Here is a 20,834-nt window from a genome sequence, read left to right as displayed (position 1 = left end):
CTTACTGCCCTTTCGGTCTGCATACTGGCCTCCACTGCACATTTCACCTCTGCTTGTGCTTGTACAGCGTTACCTTGAGATACGAGTGCCCCAACATGCAAGTTTTTTGAGATACAAGCCGTCACTAGGTCGATTTTTTGCCTTGAGTTACGAGCCAAAATTTGAGATACGAGCCATCAAATAGCTTGTCGCTGCACATTCCGAGGAACTGACGAGAGAGGAGTTGATGGAACTACAGAAGCAGCAACATATGAAGGTTCTGCAGGAGACTGATATCGCAGAGGAGCCAGAGATGGAGGAGAATATCTCATCAAGTGAGATAAAAGAAGTGTTGGCAATGTGGGAAAACGTTTCTGGCTTTATTGAAAAGAAGCACCCTGAAAATGTTGCAAATGGTCGTGCAGTGTCACTATTTACTGACACTTGCCTAACTCATTTCAGAAACATTCTAAAGGGGAGAAAGATACAAAGCTCCTTGGACAGGTTTCTATTGAAACGCCCTACGAATGAAAGTGACGAAAGCATGGCAAAAAAGAAAAAAACTGTTAAAGAAGAAAATGAAGTTAAACAAAAGTGAAGTGAAAGAAAAAAATAATACAATACGCTAATTGGCTCTGCCAACATCTATTTCTTTAGATTCTCTTTTATGTATTAGGTTTTATTTTGTTTGTATACAATATTTGTTCATTATAAATACATTTTTCTTATGTTGAAAACATTTAACAAAAAATTGGGGAGGTTTTTTGGGGGCTGGCACAAATTAATCTCATTTCAATGGGGAAAACTGATTTGCGATACAAGCAATTTGACTTACGAGCTTGGTCACGGGATGAATTAAACTTGTATCTCAATGTACCACTGTATTTGCAGTTGCTGCACCATTCTGGGAAGCTGTTGTACCACGGTTGCAAGGTTCTACTGATTGGCCATTTTTAAGCAATATTCTTCTAGCCATGCCAGTTTGAAGAACCAAGAAATGTCTCTTTAATGTATAAAAACTGAAAAAGAAAGAAAGAAACTAATTATAATGAAGATTGCTATTGTGGTGGCTTTTCACACTGGTGAGTTTACTTCAGAGGTAGCGCTCCATCCTCTTTTGAAGTAGGTCTGACAATGAACGGCAACTTCTGGTAAAAGACTGGGTGAAGAAGTTGGTATTCCGTAAAGGGATGGCAATCACACTAAATATCATCACTTATCTTCTGGCTTCTCTTCCATTGTAGAGAAAACAGAAACCATGTTAATTTCAGTGCATCACTCACTTTCTCCTGAATTACAATATATATGTATATGAATTTATCCACTATGTGAAGAGGTAAAGGAAGCTAAGCGCATTGGAGTATCTTGGCACAATGCTTTTATACAATCATAAAACCAAAGGTGCCTCAGTGGAAGTAGGTGATAAATTGGCTAATAAAGGGGAGCATGGTAAGTGAAAATTCCATATTGATGGGAGAGTCTGATTGTTATTAAGAAAAACCCAGCACTTAATATTTTCCAGATTCAAAATTGTGACACTCGTTCATTGGAATCTCATTATGTCTGTAAATTTCCTTCTATTTCAGACAGAAGTGTTGTCAGATATTCACCCTGTGGAGGCTTTAATGGTGCAATCAATTGGAATTGAAGTGTGCTTGCAAATTGCAGCGAAGACATATCAGCAATTGATTCATCTTCAAGGACAACTGCTTGAGTAACTAGTTGCACTGATGAAAGGCTTGTCGATGACCATGAGTCAAAAGTTTTGTCTCATGAAGTATTACATGATGGGAGTGTGATGTGGCAGCAAAGGCAACTTAATGATCAAAATGATTCAACAGCTATGGATGCTTGTATCAATAAGACTTTGAAGTCAGTCAGTGTGATTGATAGTACCGCAGGTATGATTAGTAATTCAGATAATACAGTCCAAACACGAGTGGGTCAAATTGTATGTCCTGTTTCAGTACTAATCGAAATCATACCTTAAGGAAGATAAAACAGAAAGGACACTAAATGGTTTAAATCAATTGTTCTGGTCTTCAAACAGTGATATTGTTCTTCAGTTGCCAATATAGTGGAAGTCAAAGGACTTATCAGTGTAATTTAGGTTTGTGATATGTCAAGTATGTTGCATGTAACAAGCATAGGGAATTAGCTACCTTCTTTCTTCACTAATTGCTTTGAGGATCATTTGTAATTTACTGGCTTCTATTTGACTTATATGTCAGGTGATAGATAGATAGATAGATAGATAGATAGATAGATAGATAGATAGATAGATAGATACATGCACTTGGGAGGCTAATGGGTTCAAATGATGTTATTTCTCTGCTGGATCAGGGGTTGGCACTGTCATCTGATTCCTTCTCCTTTTGTCCCTATGCAGACCAGCTGAAGAACTGCCCAGACAATGGCATCACCACCAACCCTCCCTCTGATGACAACACTTCCATCCATCCCTGATGATAACTTTCTCTTCAAACCCACCTACCGAAGACATCACCCTCAGTTCTTAGTTCAGTTTTGAACTCCGTTCTATAACAATTTATCTTTTTTTTTTTTTATGTTTTCATTATACAGGTTGGCCACCCCCAAACCTTTTTGTATCTCCTACTCTGCTTTTTACAATGTATATTGAGAATATATATACATGCTGTGTATATATATTGTGATAATTAGTCAAAGACAACATAAAGATTTGGGGCAGCCACCTGTATATTGTTTTCCCAGCTGCAAAAGTTGTATTTTAGTAGCACAATGTGCATAGAACAGAGCTCAAAACAGAACTGATTATTAGAGACAAAGATGGAGGCTTTAAAGGCCTATAAAGGAAGTCATGTCAGAATCAGAAATGATGTCTTCTGGACAGGATGTGACGTCAGCAAAGGGGTTGGCACCGGAAGTGATGTTTTCTGAGGTGCTGGAACCTTGCGGGATTTTCCGGGAAATGTCTGTAGGGAACTGAGAAAGACAGTAAGCGCACTCCACTGCCCCCTGGTCGGATGTTTTATTACAATTACTCAGGCCCTTTAGCTGCCTCCTACTTGCCCAGGAGTGTTTTGTTAAATTTTATTTTTACAGGAAACTGGGCCATTGCAAAGCTGAGATGTAGTCAACGTCATTTAAATCCCTTCTAGGTAAATGGTATATTCCCAAAGGGAAAAGGAGCGTATGCATCTAGGCATGCTATCAGTTCTGTAATGGCTGCTGTGAGGTGAAGGTTTTCCTTAGACTTCTTACAGCATTTGAATTGTTAATCAGAATTATTATTTTAACATTTAAATGTAAATATCTTTTGTATTAAAAGCTATGCAGGTGATAAGACGCCATAAATATTTTGTATTACACATGGACAAACCCCTTTTTGTGGCCTCTGTATGCACATAAACCAAAATGCAGAGGGCAACCTGAGATGGAGGTACATAAGCAACAAAAAACATATTTGTTTACGGTCACATTTCATGCTCTTTTTCTTTATTTATTGTCATTTCACAGTACTTTTGTTTCTTTAGTTTTGTCAGAAATATTTCTTTACAGCTGATATGGTAACATTTGCACTTCAAAATGAACAGTTAATTTAGACCACTTTGCAGAGATCTGTTTTCGTTTTGACAGTGAAGAGTCTTTGTCTGGTGATTACTGTCAAAAAAAACCCAAAATAAACCCACTATGACATAATGTCGTACAACAATAAAATCAGAAAAGTTCAAAGGAGGTGAAGACTATCTTAAACACTGATGCAAAAATATGTTTGACAAGATTAGTTGGTCCTTTTTGTGTAAAGGCCTAGTTAGAATAGGCTTTGGTCCTGTGTTTATGTATGGGTCAGCTTTTCAGCACCACTTCAGTTTTTCAAACTGGAGTCATGAGCATTGTGTCATCATACACATTTTCGTGTGAGTTAAAAGATGCATTTTGTTCCTCAAAACTCTGTTTCTCTTTTGACACTGAACAGTTGTGGAGAACTTTTTAAAGCGAGGATTCAGCGAGGTTATCAGAAATAAACTTAATGCACTAGCATTAAAAGTTAAGACGGAAGTAAAAAATTTAGGGGTAACCGTTGACTGTAATCTGAATTTTAAATCGCATATTCATCAGACCACTAGGACAGCATTTTTTCATTTAAGAAACATAGCTAAAGTTAGACCTCTTATATCATTGAAAGATGCTGAGAAATTAATTCACGCTTTTGTTTTCAGTAGACTAGATTACTGTAACGCACTCCTCTCAGGACTACCCAAAAAAGACATAAATCATTTGCAACGAGTGCAGAATGCAGCTGCTAGAATCCTAACTGGGAAAAGAAAATCCGAACACATTTCTCCAGTTTTGATGTCACTACACTGGTTGCCTGTGTCATTCAGGATTGACTTTAAAATACTGCTTATGGTTTATAAAGCCTTAAATAATCTCGCTCCATCTTATATATCGGAATGCCTGACACGTTATATTCCAAATCGTAACCTTAGATCTTCAAATGAGTGTCTCCTTATAATTCCAAAAGCTAAATTTAAAAGAAGTGGTGAGGCGGCCTTCTGCTGCTATGCACCTAAAATCTGGAATAGCCTGCCAATAGGAATTCGCCAGGCAAATACAGTAGAGCACTTTAAAACACTGCTGAAAACATATTACTTTAACATGGCCTTTTTACAACTTCACTTTAACATAATCCTGATACTCTGTATGTTCAATTATTCATAATAACTATTCATGGTGGCTCTAAAATCCGTACTGACCCCTACTCTCTCTTCTGTTTCTTTTTCCGGTTTCTTTGTGGTGGAGGCCTGCGCCACCACCACCTACTCAAAGCATCATGATACACCAACATTGATGGACTGAAAGCCAGAAGTCTACGTGACCATCATCATCAGGTCCTTCCATGAAAATATGATGATTTATGTTAGGTAGAATGCCCAGAGGGACTGGTCTCTTGGTCTGGAACCCCTACAGATTTTATTTTTTCTCCAGCCTTTGGAGTTTTTGTTTTTCTGTCCACCCTGGCCATCGGACCTTACTCTTATTCTATGTTAATTAATGTTGACTTATGTTTATCTTTTATTGTGTCTTCTATTTCTCTATTCATTTTGTAAAGCACTTTGAGCTACATTTTTTTTGTATGAATATGTGCTATATAAATAAATGTTGATTGATTGAACTTTTTAAAGCTTTTTTTCCATTTACAAGGATTTTTTTTTCTTTCTTTTTCACCCACACATGACCAAGAGCAGCTGAGTGTTTGGAAAAGTTACTTGTTACTTTTAATTGTTCTTGTCATTTGTATTCAAACTGATATCGGCTAGGAGGAGCCGTAAGCATTGGCTAGCACCGACAGTACCAAAAACTGTAAGTAAATAACCAGCATCATAACGTTGAATAGTTTAATGTAACAGCAGTTCCTTAGTGGAAAAAAGTCAAGGCACATAAATAATAATAATTTAATAGAGCACCACATAGCACTCGTACAGTTAAGCGTTAAAGCTAGTAGAAAATAAGGGCTTATGGCCTTAAGTAAGAAAGCAGGAAGGGAGCGGACTTCAAAGCAGTTAAGAGAGTAGCTCTGAAGTACATAGACAGGCATCTAGTGAAACGGCACCGATCAGGCACAAATGGTTGTTGAAACAGACAAGGGAATAAGGACATACCTATTGCTGGATATTCAGTAAGCAAGTTTTCTTAGTAAAAAAGAAGTGTGCAAAAAGTTTACTGGATTGAGCAATTTTAGCGATCAGGAAAGTAGAACAGTTAAGAGGACTACAGCATAAATCTTCATTAATAGAAAGAAATACAAACGATGTGAGTCTAGAGCTTGTAAGTAAGGAATAAAAAAAGTTAGGAGAACAGATAGAGAAAAGTAAAGTTAACTTCATAGGACAAACAGCAGGCAGTCATGGGGGGATGGGGGGGGGGAGACGAAGATTCAGGAGCTTAATGAATCAGATGGAGAAAATAAACATTTCTTTAATCAAATATTTTAGCTTTAATTTTTTAGTTGAACAATTTATGTTAAATCATTTAAATTAAGTTGAGCGGTTTTAGCAATCAAAAGTTAAATTTTAATAATGAGCCCAGTACAAAGTCCTGTAGAATGTTCAATATTTTGGTGGATGGTGTAGAACATTAGAACAATCTAGATGAGAATAGTCACTCAGCCCAACAAAGCTTCCCATTCCTATCCACTTAATTCTTCTAAAAAACATCAAGTCGAGTTTTGAAAGTCCCTAAAGTCTTGCTGTCTACCGCACTACTTGGCAGCTTATTCCCTGTGTCTAAAGTTTTCTGCAAAAAGAATGTAATGTTTGAATTTCCAACTGTGTCCCCATGGTCTTGAATTCATTTTAAAATAACAGTCCTGATCTGCTGTAATAATTCCTTTATAATAAACACTACAAACATGTTTCCTCTTAGCCTTATTTTGCTTAAACTGAAAAGACTCAGCTCTTTTAATCATTCCTCATAATTCATCCCGTGTAGCCTGGAATTAGCCTAGTTGCTCTTCTCTCAACTTTTTCCCACATTACCATACGCTTTTTGTAGCCTGGAGAACACAACCACAAAGTTCTCCAGATGAGGCCTTACCAGTACGTTATAAAGCCTGTACTTGTACTCCACACATTGTGACTATGACTTCTAAATCCTTCCCATAAGGTGTACTTTCAAACTTCAGACCTCTCATTGTGTATCCAAACCTCACATTTTTATTTCCTATATGAAAATTTTTACATTGACTGACATTAAACCTCATCTGCCACAAATCCACCCAAGCCTGTATACTGTCCAAATCCCTCTGTAATGATTCAACGGATTCCAGATTTTCTGCCATTCCACCTGTCTTTGTATCATCTGCAAACTTCACCAGTTTGTTACTTATATTCCCACTCAAATCATTTAAATATATTAAAAATAGCAACAACTCTAGCACTAAACCCTACGGAACACCGCTCTTAACATCAACTAATCCCGATGAGCTCCCTTACGCCATAACCCTCCATTTCTTGTGTTTGAGACAATTTTACACCCATCTAAAATCCATGAACTCCCACTTCTTTTAGTTTGATGCCCAACCTCTCATCTGTCACCTTATCAAATGCTTTCTGAAAGTCCAAATAATATGATATGCTCCACCTTGGTCATATCTTTTAATTGTTTCCTTACAGAAATCCAACATATCCTGTAAAATGCCTGTTCTTGCCATGTGTTCCTCAATCTTATCCTTAACAATTATTTCCTTTAAATTTACTTGTGATGCTTGTTAAGTTTACCGGCCTATAGTTGGTTGGATCTGCTCAGTCACCCTTTTTATGTAATCTATACTAATAAAGGCAAAGCCCTCACTGACTCATCACTAATTCTCCAACTTCCAGTGTAGATAGAAGGCTGAAATTTGGCAGGCTTATTCCTTACAGCTTACTTACAAAAGTTAAGCAGGTTTGATTTTCAAAATTCTACACGTAACGGTCATAACGGTCAATAACGGTCGACAACGTCCGCCATGTTGAACTTTCTTATTTATGGCCCCATCTTCACGAAATTTGGTAGGCGGCTTCCCTGCGCTAACTGAAACCGATGTACGTATTTATCCTTACAGATTTTATTATTTTTTTCTCCAGCCGTCTGGAGTTTTTTTTTTGTTTTTTCTGTCCCCCCTGGCCATTGGACCTTACTCTTATTCTATGTTAATTAATGTTTACTTATTTTGCTTTCTTATTGTGTCTTTTATGTTTCTATTCTTTATTATGTAAAGCACTTTGAGCTACTGTTTGTATGAAAATGTGCCATATAAATAAATGTTGTTGTTACTTATTTCGATGGTATAACGCTACTGTTGGCCGCCATATTGAACTTTCCAACGTTACTAATTCTCCAACTTCCCGTGTAGGTAGAAGGCTGACCCCATCTTCACGAAATTTGGTAGGTGGCTTCCCTGCGCTAATCAAAACCGATGTACGTACTTATTTCAGTGTTATGATGCCACTGTCGGCCGCCATATTGAAGTTTCCAATGTCACTAATTCTCCAACTTCCTGTGTAGGTAGAAGACTGAAATTTGGCAGGCTCATTCCTTACAGCATTACTTACAAAAGTTAAGCAGGTTTCATTTCGAAATTCTACGCGTAACGGTCGACAACGTCCACCATGTTGAACTTTCTTATTTATGGCCCCATCTTCACGAAATTTGGAAGATGGTTTCCCTGCGCTAACCAAAACTAATGTACGTACTTATTTCGATGGTATGATGCAACTGTCGGCCACAATATTGAACTTTTCAACGGTCTTTGTTACTTATGGGCCCATCTTCAAGAAATTTGGTACGCGGGTTCCCAACGCTAACTGAATCCTACTTACGTACATATATACGTCCATAGCCTGCAGCTCGGTCACCGTGTGAGGCGGCGTTGGGTCCTCCATCCCAATGCCTCCCACGTTGTTGACTGCCTGCCTATATAAGGCCGCCCATCGCTCCAGTCTCTACATTCCCTTCCTTGCTTCGCTACGGGATTCACGTCTCCCTGCTGATAACTACAGCCTTTTTATTTAATCCACGGCTTCTCCGCTGTTTCATTATTCATTTATTACGATTATACTTATTGTGTAGGTATTTTAGATTTACTTTACATTGTTCAGGTACCCATTTCCTTTATCATTCCAACCGTACCCCCATTAACACGTCTATCGAGGTGATCACCATCGATCAAAGAACTATCACTTACCGAGTGGTTTCCATGCCCGGAGATGAAACCTACCTTTTCCATTCTCTTTGTTACATATTGCACGGCCCATTCAGGCTTACTCTTGATATCCAGAGGAACATTGTGTCTTATGTATTGAATGACTGGGACAGGTTCAAGGTGTGGACTGATGACAGCACAGGAGATAATTATACTATACAAGAGCACTAGAAGAGTGAAATGCTTAAGCCCTTCACCTATGGATCTGCATGCGAGTTGATGGCTGCCGCCGAATTGTTCGGTTGTCGCTTTCAAGTGTACGAAATGGCCAAATATTTTACACCTTTCGACAACCGCCAATGCCTCTTAACACTAGAATTACCAGAGCCTACTGAAAAAAACTCGTAATTCCGTCCCACCTTAAATCGCTTCTTAAATCCCTTCACACCTCTCCGCCAGAGTCCTTTGTCCTCTAAATGTGCTGATAAAGAGAAGCTAGAAGCAGCCGTCTATTCCATCCCCCCACCAATTTAGAACGTGCACGAACTTCTCCCAGCTCATGCCTTGATTAAGTATCTGGGAGTGAAGTGGAGTTTTAGAGTGGAAATAATAGATCGTTATTTCATGTCTGTTCCGTTTCTTCAGTAATCTGTGTCAACACATTGTTAAAACAGAAACGTTTTTTATATTCTAGTAGTAGATGACAAAATGTAGGCATAAACTATATAATGTATGAAGCCTGAAGTCCAAATAGCAAAGAAATATTTTCATAAGAATAACATGCGACATTGACAGCCGTTTATTGTAACTGCCTCCTTGGTTCAACAGAATCAGTTCCCGCTTGGGAATCAAAAGGTTGCGAGTTCGATCCTGCGTCTCTCCGTTTTGAGAAGTAAACTGCTCTTAGTCTTACTATTTTAGAATAAAAGCATACATTTGATTTCAGTCTTTAACAGACGGTGCAATTTATGATCCTTGTAAAGCTTAGCTTTTTTTTTTTAATTCACTTTTCATTCTCTCAGTCGCGTTCAGAATCAATCCATACAACCCCATCTGACACGGCTGTTTTCACTAAAGACGCGCTATAGCTCTGCAGTGTACCACGATGCATACTAACGCAACCCCCGACCCACCAACCGGGTTCTGACACACAAACTCTGGCGAAGCTGCCTTCTTCGTATCTCACCGTCACTTGCTTTTCTTTTTATTCAGTTTTATTGAGTGTTCCTGCCAGTCCCCGCATGTTGCTGTATGCTGTTTCTTTTGTACTCCTGGACATGCAGAGGAAAGAATGGTAAAGAGCAGTAACTTCGGCACTATATGCAATAATCAGACACTCCCCATCTGCCCGTGTCGTTCAAACACAGGAACATATATTGGTGTAAAAGTATAACAAAAGTGCACTTTTATTCAAGTGCACTTTTTCCATCGCCTTTTCCTGTAAGAAGCAATGTACACACTTCTCTCTATGCTGTGGTTTCTATTACACACCTGAAAGAAAGAGACAATATATGTGAAAATATAATCGCACTAATGCAATATTATTTGAAAACAAACCGCGTCAGATCGGGTGTGAATTTATGCAGGAACTGGAAATTCTCTGATGTGGGACCTTCCCCCAGGGAAGAAAGTACAGTGTCAGGTGCTCATTCAGTGTAATAGGAACCATAGCACAGAGATTGTGTGCACTGCAACAAGTACACGTGTCGTAAATGTAGGAAGGACGGTCCTTGGGTGTGTGGGAACTGTTAATATCTGAATGTGATGATTTTATATAGCACGGAATGAAAATCAGCACTTCTTAGCATTGCACCATGCAAGCTGTCGTATCAATCGCCTACTGTAACTTGCTTTCTTTTTCTTCGGTTATACAGGTAGTCTTGAATAAAAGTGCACTTGTTTTGTTTGTGAAATGAAGTGTCTCGCGTGAACTTTTCGTGGCATTACACGTGTATTTTTTGAGCATGCCCGTTTGAGCATGCTCAAACACAGGAACATATGTTGGTGTAAAAGTATAACAAAACAACAGGCAGATGGGGAGTGTCTGATGATTGCATCAGATTTTTTTTAATTTTTTCTCCAGCCGTCCGGAATTTTTTTGTTTTTTCTGTCCCCCCCTGGCCTTTGAACCTTGCTCTTATTCGATGTTAATTAATGTTGATTTATTTTGTTTTATAATTGTGTCTTTCATTTTTCTATTCTTTAATATGTAAAGCACTTTGAGCTACTGTTTGTATGAAAATGTGCTATATAAATAAATGTTGTTGTTGTTGTTATATAGCGCTGAAGTTACTGCTCTTTACCATTCTCTCCTCTGCATGCCCTGGAGTACAAAAGAAACAGAATACAGACGCGCAATAGCTCTGCGTTGTACCACGATGCATACTAACGCACCCCCCAAAGGGTTCTGACATACAGGCGCTGGCGAAGCTGCCTTCTTCGTATCTCACCGTCACTTGATTTTCTTTTTATTCAGTTTTATTGAGTGTTCCTGCCAGTCCCCGCATGTTGCTGTATGCTGATATTTTCACATGTATTGTCTCTTTCTCTCCTCCTTGAACCGTCACCTTATCGTGGTGGAGGGGTTTGCGTGTCCCAATGATCCTAGGAGCTATGTTGTCCGGGGCTTTATGCCCCTGGTAGGGCCACCCAAGGCAAACTGGTCCTAGGTGAGGGATGAGACAAAGAGCGGTTCAACAAACCTCCAATGAAGATAAAACTTTGGACAACGTTTTCCCTTGCCGGACGCTGGTCACGGGCCCCTCTGGAGCCAGGCCTGGAGGTGGGGCTCGATGGCGGCCCTGGTGGCCGGGCCTGCACCCATGGGGCTCGGCGGGCACAGCCGAAGAGGTAACGGGTCCTCCTCCCCATGGGCTCACCACCTATGGGAGGGGCCAAGGAGGTTGGGTGCAGTGTGAGTTGGGTGGTGGCCGAGGCGGGACCTTGGCGATCTGATCCTCGGCTACAGAAACTGGCTCTTGGGGCGTGGAATGTCACCTCTCTGAAGGGGAAGGAGCCTGAGCTTGTGCGCGAGGTGAGAGGTTCGGCTAGATATAGTCGTACTCACCTGGACGCACAGCTTGGACTCTGGAACCAATCTTCTTGAGAGGGGCTGGACTCTCTACCACTCTGGAGTTGCCCCGGTGAGAGGCGCCGAGCAGGTGTGGGCATACTTATTGCCCCGACTTGGAGCCTGTGCGTTGGGGTTTACCCCGGTGGGCGAGAGGGTGGCCTCCCTCCGCCGGGTGGGGAAGGGTCCTGACTGTTGTTTGTGCATATGCGCAACAGCAGTTTGGAGTATCCACCCTTTTGGAGTCTCTGGAGGGTTGCTAGAGGGCATACCTTCTGGGGATTCCCTCGTTTTGCTGGGAGACTTCAATGCTCACGTGGGCAATGACAGTGAGACCTGGAAGGGCGTGATTGGGAGGAATGGCCCCGATCTGAACCCGGCGGTGTTTTGTTATTGGACTTCTGTGCTGTCATGGATTGTCCATAACGAACACCATGTTCAAGCATAAGGGTGTTCATATGTGCACTTGGCACCAGGACACCCTAGGCCTCAGGTCGATGATCGACTTTGTGGTGGTGGTCGCCGGACTTGCGGCCATATGTCTTGGACACTTTCGGGTGAAGAGAGGGGCGAGCTGTCAACTGATCACCACCTGGTGGTGAGTTGGCTTCGATGGTGGGGAAGATGCGGTCAGACCTGGTAGGCCCAAGCGTGTTGTGAGGGTCTGCTGGGAGCGGCTGGCAGAGTCCCCTGTCAGAAGTAGCTTCAACTCCCACCTCCGGCAGAACTTCAACCCGTCCGAGGGAGGTGGGGACATTGAGTCGAATGGGCCATGTTCCGTGCCTCTATTGTTGAGGCGGCTGACCGGAGCTGTGGCCGCAAGGTGGTGGTGCCTGTCGTGGCGGCAATCCCGAACCCGTTGGTGGACACGGCGGTGAGGGATGCCGTCAAGCTGAAGAAGGAGTCCTATAGGACTTTTTGTCCTGTGGGTCTCTGGAGGCAGCTGATAGGTACCGGCAGGCCAAGCGAAGCGCTTCGTTGTTGCTGAGGCAAAACTTCGGGCATGGGAGGAGTTTGGAGGCCATGGAGAGCGACTTTGGACGGCTTCGAGGAGATTCTGGTCCACCGTCCGGCGTCTCAGGAGGGAAGCAGTGCAGTGTCAACACCGTATATGGTGGGGATGGTGCGCTGCTGACCTCGACTTCGGGCGTTATGGGTCGGTGGGAGGAGTACTTCAAGACCTCCTCAATCCCACTAACATGCCTTCCAATGAGGAAGCAGAGCCTGGGGACTCTGAGGTGGGCTCTCCCATCTCTGGGACTGAAGTCACCGAGGTGGTCAAAAACTCCTTGGTGGCAGGGCCCGGGGTGGATGAGATCGCCGGAGTTCCTTAAGGCTCTGGATGTTGTAGGACTGTCTTGGTTGACACGTCTCTGCAACATCGCATGGACATCGGGACAGTGCCTCTGGATTGGCAGACGGGGTGGTGGTCCCCTCTTTAAAAGGGGACCGGAGGGTGTGTTCCAACTATAGAGGGATCACACTCCTCAGCCTCCCTGGAAAAGTCTATTCGGGGTTCTGGAGAGGAGGGTCCGTCGGATAGTGAACCTCGGATTCAGGAGGAACAGTGTGGTTTTCGTCCTGGTCGCGAACAGTGGACCAGCTCTTCACCCTTAGCAGAGTCCTGGAGGGTGCATGGGAGTTTGCCCGACCGGTCTACATGTGTTTTGTGGACTTGGAAAGGCATTCGACCGTGTCCCTCGGGGAATCCTGTGGGGGTGCTCGGGAGTATGGGGTACGGACCCCTGATAAGAGCTGTTCGGTCTCTGTACAACGGTGTCAGAGCTTGGTCCGCATTGCGGCAGTAAGTCGAGCCCGTTTCCAGTGAGAGTTGGACTCCGCCAGGGCTGCCCTTTGTCACCGATTCTGTTCATAACTTTTATGGACAGAATTTCTAGGCGCAGCCAGGGTGTTGAAGGGGTCGGTTTGGTGGACTCAGGATTGGGTCACTGCTTTTGCAGATGATGTTGTCCTGTTTGCTTCATCAGGCCGTGATCTTCAGCTCTCTCTGGATCGGTTCGCAGCTGAGTGTGAAGCGGCTGGGATGAGAATCAGCACCTCCAAATCCGAGAGCATGGTCCTCAGCCGGAAAAGGGTGGAGTGCCCTCTCAGGGTTGGGGAGAGATCCTGCCCCAAGTGGAGGAGTTCAAGTATCTCGGGGTCTTGTTCACGAGTGAGGGAAGAATGGGCGTGAGATCGACAGGCGGATCGGTGCGGCATCCGCAGTGATGCGGGCTCTGCATCGGTCTGTCGTGGTGAAAAGGAGCTGAGCCGTAAGGCAAAGCTCTCAATTTACCAGTCGATCTACGCTCCTACCCTCACCTATGGTCACGAGCTATGGGTAGTGACCGAAAGAACGAGATCGCGAATACAAGCGGCTGAAATGAGTTTCCTCCGCAGGGTGTCTGGGCTTTCCCTTAAAGATAGGGTGAGAAGCTCAGTCATCCGGGAGGGGCTCAGAGTAGAGCCGCTGCTCCTCCGCATCGAGAGGAGTCAGATGAGGTGGCTCGGGCATCTGATCAGGATGCCTCCTGGACGCCTCCCTGGTGAGGTGTTCCGGGCACGTCCAAACGGGAGGAGGCCCCGGGGAAGACCCAGGACACGCTGGAGGGACTATGTCTCCCGGCTGGCCTGGGAACGCATTTGGGATTCTCCCGGAAGAGCTGGAAGAAGTGGCGGGGAGAGGGAAGTCTGGGTCTCTCTGCTTAAGCTGCTGCCCCCGCGACCCGACCTCGGATAAGCGGAAGAGGATGGATGGATGGATGGATTGTCTCTTTCTTTCAGGTGTGTAATAGAAACCACAGCATAGAGAGAAGTGTGTACATTGCTTCTTACAGGAAAAGGCGATGGAAAAAGTGCACTTGAATAAAAAAAAAAAAAAAAGAGTGCTGAACAAAAAACGAATTACACAATTGAAAAGGTAGCAAAAAAATATGAAGCGTCTGATACATACAAGCATATTCATAAATGCAGCTACTGTGGAAACAAAGCACATGGTGGAAAAAGTCAATGTCCCGTTAAAGGAAGACGGTGTAAAAAAAAAAAAAAGCGTGCATGCAGTGTGTCGGGTCTCAGATAAAGAATAAGACGAGCTGTTTATTGATGCAGTAAGAAACGAATCGATGAATGAAACCTGTCATCTTTACAACGATTGACAAACACGGAATGTAACTTGAACACAACACATCCTACAAATACGAACCTGATTGAAAGAAATAATGATAATCAAATCCTTGATGACAGCAACACTCAGTAAAACTCACAAAACAATTACTGTATATTGACAGTCATGTTACGTTATTTTTAAAATGTTCCCTTTTCTTTTTCATAGCTTCTTTAACACACTACATCTCCGCTGCGATACGCGGTATATACCCCGATCTACATACTCGAATAATGGATACTTTATTCGCCATCAATGATTGTTTTGGCAAAGCCATACTCAGTGTATTCATTAGATGAACGGTAAAAAAAGTAAGAGCGAGGGGAGGATGACTTATTGAGGCATGCAAGCAAAACCACAATAGCACGCGGGCTCGATGTATGAAAAAATATATCTTTTCAAGTTCTATTTACTCCATACGTGTCAAAGTCAAGGCCCGCAGGCAACATCCGGCCCAGCGTGTAATTATATCCGTCCCGCGAGATCATTTTATATACTGTATTATTGTTATTAATGGCCCAGGGATATGAAGCACTGGTAACACAATAAACTACAGATCCCATAATGCAGCGCTTCAGCTGCCTTGCCAAACACTTACCGCATCCACGCCGTCTCTTCAGTCTTTTCCTTACTTTAATAAGTCTCAGGGACAAACACTACAAAAGGTTGGCATTGATTTGAAGCGGGTTTGCTTTTCACATGGCCAACTGTATGTTGCATGCTCAAGAGTGAGCTCAGCACACAGCTGAGTCATATTACAACCAGAGGGCCGAACTGACAACATGGTATACAGAGAGATCCTTAACAATTAATTTTTTACATATTTTCGTTCAGTCTAAAAATGTTTACTTTTTTATTAATAAAAATATTCAGACAGTATTTCACCGCTGCGAAGCGCGGGTATTTTGCTATTTCCACTCTAAAACTCCACTTCACTCCCAGATACTCAATCAAGGCATGAGCTGGGAGAAGTTCGTGCACGTTCTAAATTGGTGGGGGGATGGAATAGCCGGCTGCTCCTAGCTTCTCTTTATCAGCACATTTAGAAGACAAAGGGCGCTGGCGGAGAGGTGTGAAGGGATTTAAGAAGCAATTTAAGGTGGGACGGAATTCCGAGTTTTTTCGTAGGCTCTGGTAATTCTAGTGTTAAACATCTTGGATTCACAGGTGACGATTTGAGTAGTGGACACTTTGATGTTTATGAATGTTTATGAATGTTTAAACTCTCAGAAGCTGGATGTGAAGTTAGAGATGAAACCAGTTGTATACTTACAACGCTTGACAGATGCCGAATGTCACTTCAACACAAGTCCTACAAATACTGTCGTAATTGAAACAAACCATGAATCTCAAACCGATTATGACAGCAGCAATCCAAGCTGTGAGATTTGAAACAAGATTACTGTTCACATGGCCAGCTGTACGTTGCATGCTCAAGAATAGGCTCAGCGCACAGCTTGGTCATATTACAACCGGAGGGCCGTACTCACAATGTGGTATACAAATAATTATTGGTATATTTTCTGTGTGCAGTTACTTCTTGAAAATGTGTGTCAAACCTCCTAACCCTAACCTTAACTCCTTAAGAACTAGACAATAAATATTATCTGGTCCTGGTGATTTATTTAATTTCAGCCTGTTTAATATAAGCAGTACAATTTGCACATCACTTAGTACCTCCTTAGTAGCTAGCCCCTTTTACCTCTGGGAGGTTATCCACTTGCTCACTTGTGAAGACCTCAGAAAAATGTGAGTTTAGAGCATCTGCTATTTCACTGTATCTTTTAATCCCCGTTTACTATTTCTGATGCACTTCACCTCTTCCTTGGCGGTTCTTTTACTACTAAAATACTGAAAGAATTTCACTTTATCTGGTATATTCCTTTTAGCCCTCCCTGATTTATATCCTTCTTAATGGTTGCCTTCAGGTTATCATACACCCTACCATTTAAACTGGAGTGGTTAGTCTTGTACGCCTTATACAGCTGTTTTTTTTTTTTTTTGCAGAGTTTTTAAAAATGTCCTATTAATTCCACATTCAGGTATGTATCTGACCTGCTTTACATTTAAAACATTTTTAAACCTTTTGCACTGCTCCTTGACTGTCTCAACACTTTAAAGCTTACCCCAGTCCATCCTCCTTAGATTTTTGTTGCATCTGGTCAAACTTTTCCCTACCAAAGTTCAATTTAACAATTTTAGTCTTTGCATCTGTACTTTTCCAGCACTCTGCGAGCTGTATTATATTAAAGTCACTAAACCCTAGTGGTTCAATCACTTCTACACCCTCAATTCTATCCTAATAATTGCAAAGTACTAAATCCAGACAGGCTTCACTCCGTGTTGGCACTTCAACATTTGTTAACAGTCACCGATTACTTCTAAAAACTCATTTTAATCCATTTATTCATCAAGAACACAGGGACACAGTTGGAAACTTAAGGGTAAGTTTTGCACAAACATTAGGAAGTTTTTCTTTACACAAAGAATGACAGACACTTGGAATAAGCTACCAAGTAGTGTGGTAGACAGTAAGACTTTAGGGACTTTTAAAACTCAACTTGATGTTTTTTGGAAGAAATAAGTGGATAGGACTGGTGAGCTAGTTAGGCTGAATGGCCTTTTCTCATCTACATTGTTCTAATATGTGCTTAATTTGAATAAAATACAATTTTTTTCATAGCCATAGAAAATGGTAAAGTCTTTTACCCCCTGTAAGTTAACAGGAGATAGAACTTACTATATCTGTAATACAGCGTTAATTGAAATGGGATGAGCATACAGTTTTCTGACCATTTACAAATGGTTCAGCTGTATAAACAAACTTTATTAAAGAAATAAAACAAAATTTATAAGCTTTAAACAGAACTTTTCTTATACAAGAAGTTTTCTTGTCTTTGCAAAACCAATCTTTTCTCTATTTTGTGTGACCTATTTGCTTTGAATTTTTCCTAAAGTTTTTAAAACAAAGATATTTTGTCTGTGGAATCGTTTCAATGCATGAAGCTTTTGCCAGAATCTCATGCAACAAACTGAAGCTGCAGAACTTTGGTAATTTGGGTAAACACAGCTATGCCCATTCTAAATGACTGATACTTGTTTTCTAAGAAATTGCCCTTTTTGCCAAGTTGCAATGCACAATTCAAAATGATTTGAAATTAAGTTTCTAGTTGAATTTGTTAAAGTTGAAACACACTTTAATTTTTATGAGAAAATTAAATTGGTAATCCATTTTCAGAACTGTTTAGCTTTTAAATTCCAGCTGAAGACACTCTACTTTAGACTAGCATACCCTGACTAGACCTGCTGATTAGATGTGCATAATGCATTTGTTTGTCAGTAATTTATACAAAAATATAATACAAAAATTTTAAACTGTTACCAACCCTTCTCTATTCTGTTTCTGTCCTTGGTATCTGGATGTGGCACTGCTCTACTATCAGGCTGCCATTCTGCATAAGTCATCTCAGAAAAAGGAGCACTGAAATCAGTAAATGGAAAGATTCTCTCAAAAGATTGGATGGACAGCACAGACTCAGTATAGGAAACCCAGGAGGGGGTAGGTAGCTAGTTGGCCAAGGCCTCCAAGTCTGTGAATTTGTTTTTAACATATACAATTTACATCACCAACTGGCCACAGTTCATCAATTAATTATTAGACAAATATTGTTGGTTTTCATTTATGTTCAATTAGTTCCTACCTTATTCTAGGTGTGTTTAACAAATCTGTTGTCATTTTTGTAGCAGTTATGCATTTAGTAAGTAGTATAATCTATACTTGTATTTTGTCTGACAATTGTTCACAACGCTCTGCTCTGCATCTGCAATAGCACTCATTTTCTGCATAATGTTTAATGTATTCCTAACCGTATCATTGTACACATTTAACATATAATGTAATTGGAGATTAAGCCAAAAGAAGGTTTTGATTTAAAAAGTGTTTCTTTAGTACTTAAATTGAATTAACACATAAAAGGTAAGAAACCTTACATTACTTTCGGCTTGGAAAGTATTTAAAAAAAAATCATAGACCACAACAAGCAGCAATGGTTTGCTAAACACCTGATATGCTGGCACAGTATTAAGGAGTTGGCTTGTAAAAGTGACAAGGATGTGAAGGTTAAATATGGCAAATAACAGCTGGACAAAACACTTAAGGACATCAGGAATGAAAATCCTTTTTTCCACCATTGATTTAATGAGTCTCCCTTTGCTAAGAAAAAATTAAAAAGTTGCGCTGATGACAATTCATTTCTGTGCGTCGAGTATATAAATGTTCTGAGCTTCAGGTCTACAAGCAATTTTCTTATTTACAAATTTTAGTAAATATTGGAGGTGTAAACCAACTGGGACATTATGGCATATTGGCATTACTTTTTTTTTTTTTAAAACAAACAAAAAAAACCTGTTGGCTTTAATCCATCCCAATTTAAATGTGGAAAAAAATAATTCAAATGCTGTATCTCCACAGTTTCCACCTTAAGAATGCGTGCACCGACAGGTAAATCATCTAAATGCAGTTCTGGGCGATTCTTTGTGAAATGAGCCCTTATGTTTAAATGTGCGTTGCCTTATGTGGAACCTTATCATCATCACACCATTCACATAATGTTTTTGCAATTATTTATTCAGGTTTCATACACAAGTAAAAAATGTTTGAACACCATTCAATTGCACAAATACTAAGGAAAGTTAGTTGTTAATTAACCATGAAAAAAATTACTCTGCTACTTTGGATTTTCATCCCTTGGCCTTTTTTTAAAAAAAAATAAATAAATAAATAATGCTTGCATAACTTAGTTGCACATTTTCTTCCTTACGAAACTCTTAATCCTTTGTGGAGAAAAGAAAAAATTGCCAGCCACAATGGAAACCGTATGCTTTCATACTTTGTTCATTGCAACAATTTTTTTCATGAGGACAATAAAAATAAATTCATCATAAATAAGCTTGCAGTACTGGAATTGCTGCAGCAATGCTAACTTTAGCAGTACATCATTTATGCAAAATAAGGCAATCTTTTTTTTATGCTGGTACCAATAATATGGCACCAAATAGGCAAAGAATTTCTGATACTAAACCTTGGTGCATTAATGTAAAGGTGGGATAATATTTTTAGTCTCGATCTCTAATAAAAGTAGCTCTTCTCTTATCTTGAAGTGTATTTAATAGTGTGGTAAACATCTTTAAAAAAAGGATTATATTCTGCACTTAATCCAAATATATAAAAAACCCGTGATAATAAGAAACTAAATAGTGTGTGCATCTTTTGTAGAAACATGGCTTCTATATGTTGGCTATTTTTTTTTTCGGCAAATAAATAACGACACGTAAAATCTTTGCTGTTGTCTTAGGTTAGATTTTTCTACCTTCAGGACTTCCTGCAGACTAGATGATTCTTAGCTGCATCCTGACATGTAAAATAAAAGAATGAATGACCATAAAAAGTATAACCCTAACCTACCCTCCACCTCATAGTCACTGTACTACTTGAAAACCACTGTATTGCATTGCACTCTCTTGTATTATTCCACAAAATTATGTTGACTCCTGGTTTGAATATTAAAAAAAATCAAATGGCACAAAATAAAAACTCCAGCTTAACATGGATTTCATCTCAAACTGCATTTTATTACATTTTAAATAATAGTACATTTTAATATTGTATCTAACTTGCATCCAGCTTTCTGTAGTACACAGACTTTGAAATTAAATACAAAGGATGTCAGGAACAAAAAATGTGCAGAGAGATCTACAGATATTTTTGGAAATGGGGAATCTGTTTTTGCCAAATCTAGGCCTAACACACAATTACAGCACATTTTTTACATAATGTTGCAGAGAAAAGTATGAAAAAGCCACTACTTCTAAAAAAAAGAGAGCATTTATGTATACAAATTAGAGGTTAAGGGACTAACAAAAAACTGCCATTCCATTGATGCATTTTTTTGTTT

The sequence above is a fragment of the Polypterus senegalus genome, chromosome 6, assembly GCF_016835505.1.
Source record: "Polypterus senegalus isolate Bchr_013 chromosome 6, ASM1683550v1, whole genome shotgun sequence".
NCBI classification, from domain to species: Eukaryota; Metazoa; Chordata; class Cladistia; order Polypteriformes; family Polypteridae; genus Polypterus; species Polypterus senegalus.
This window is presented reverse-complemented; position numbering follows the sequence as displayed.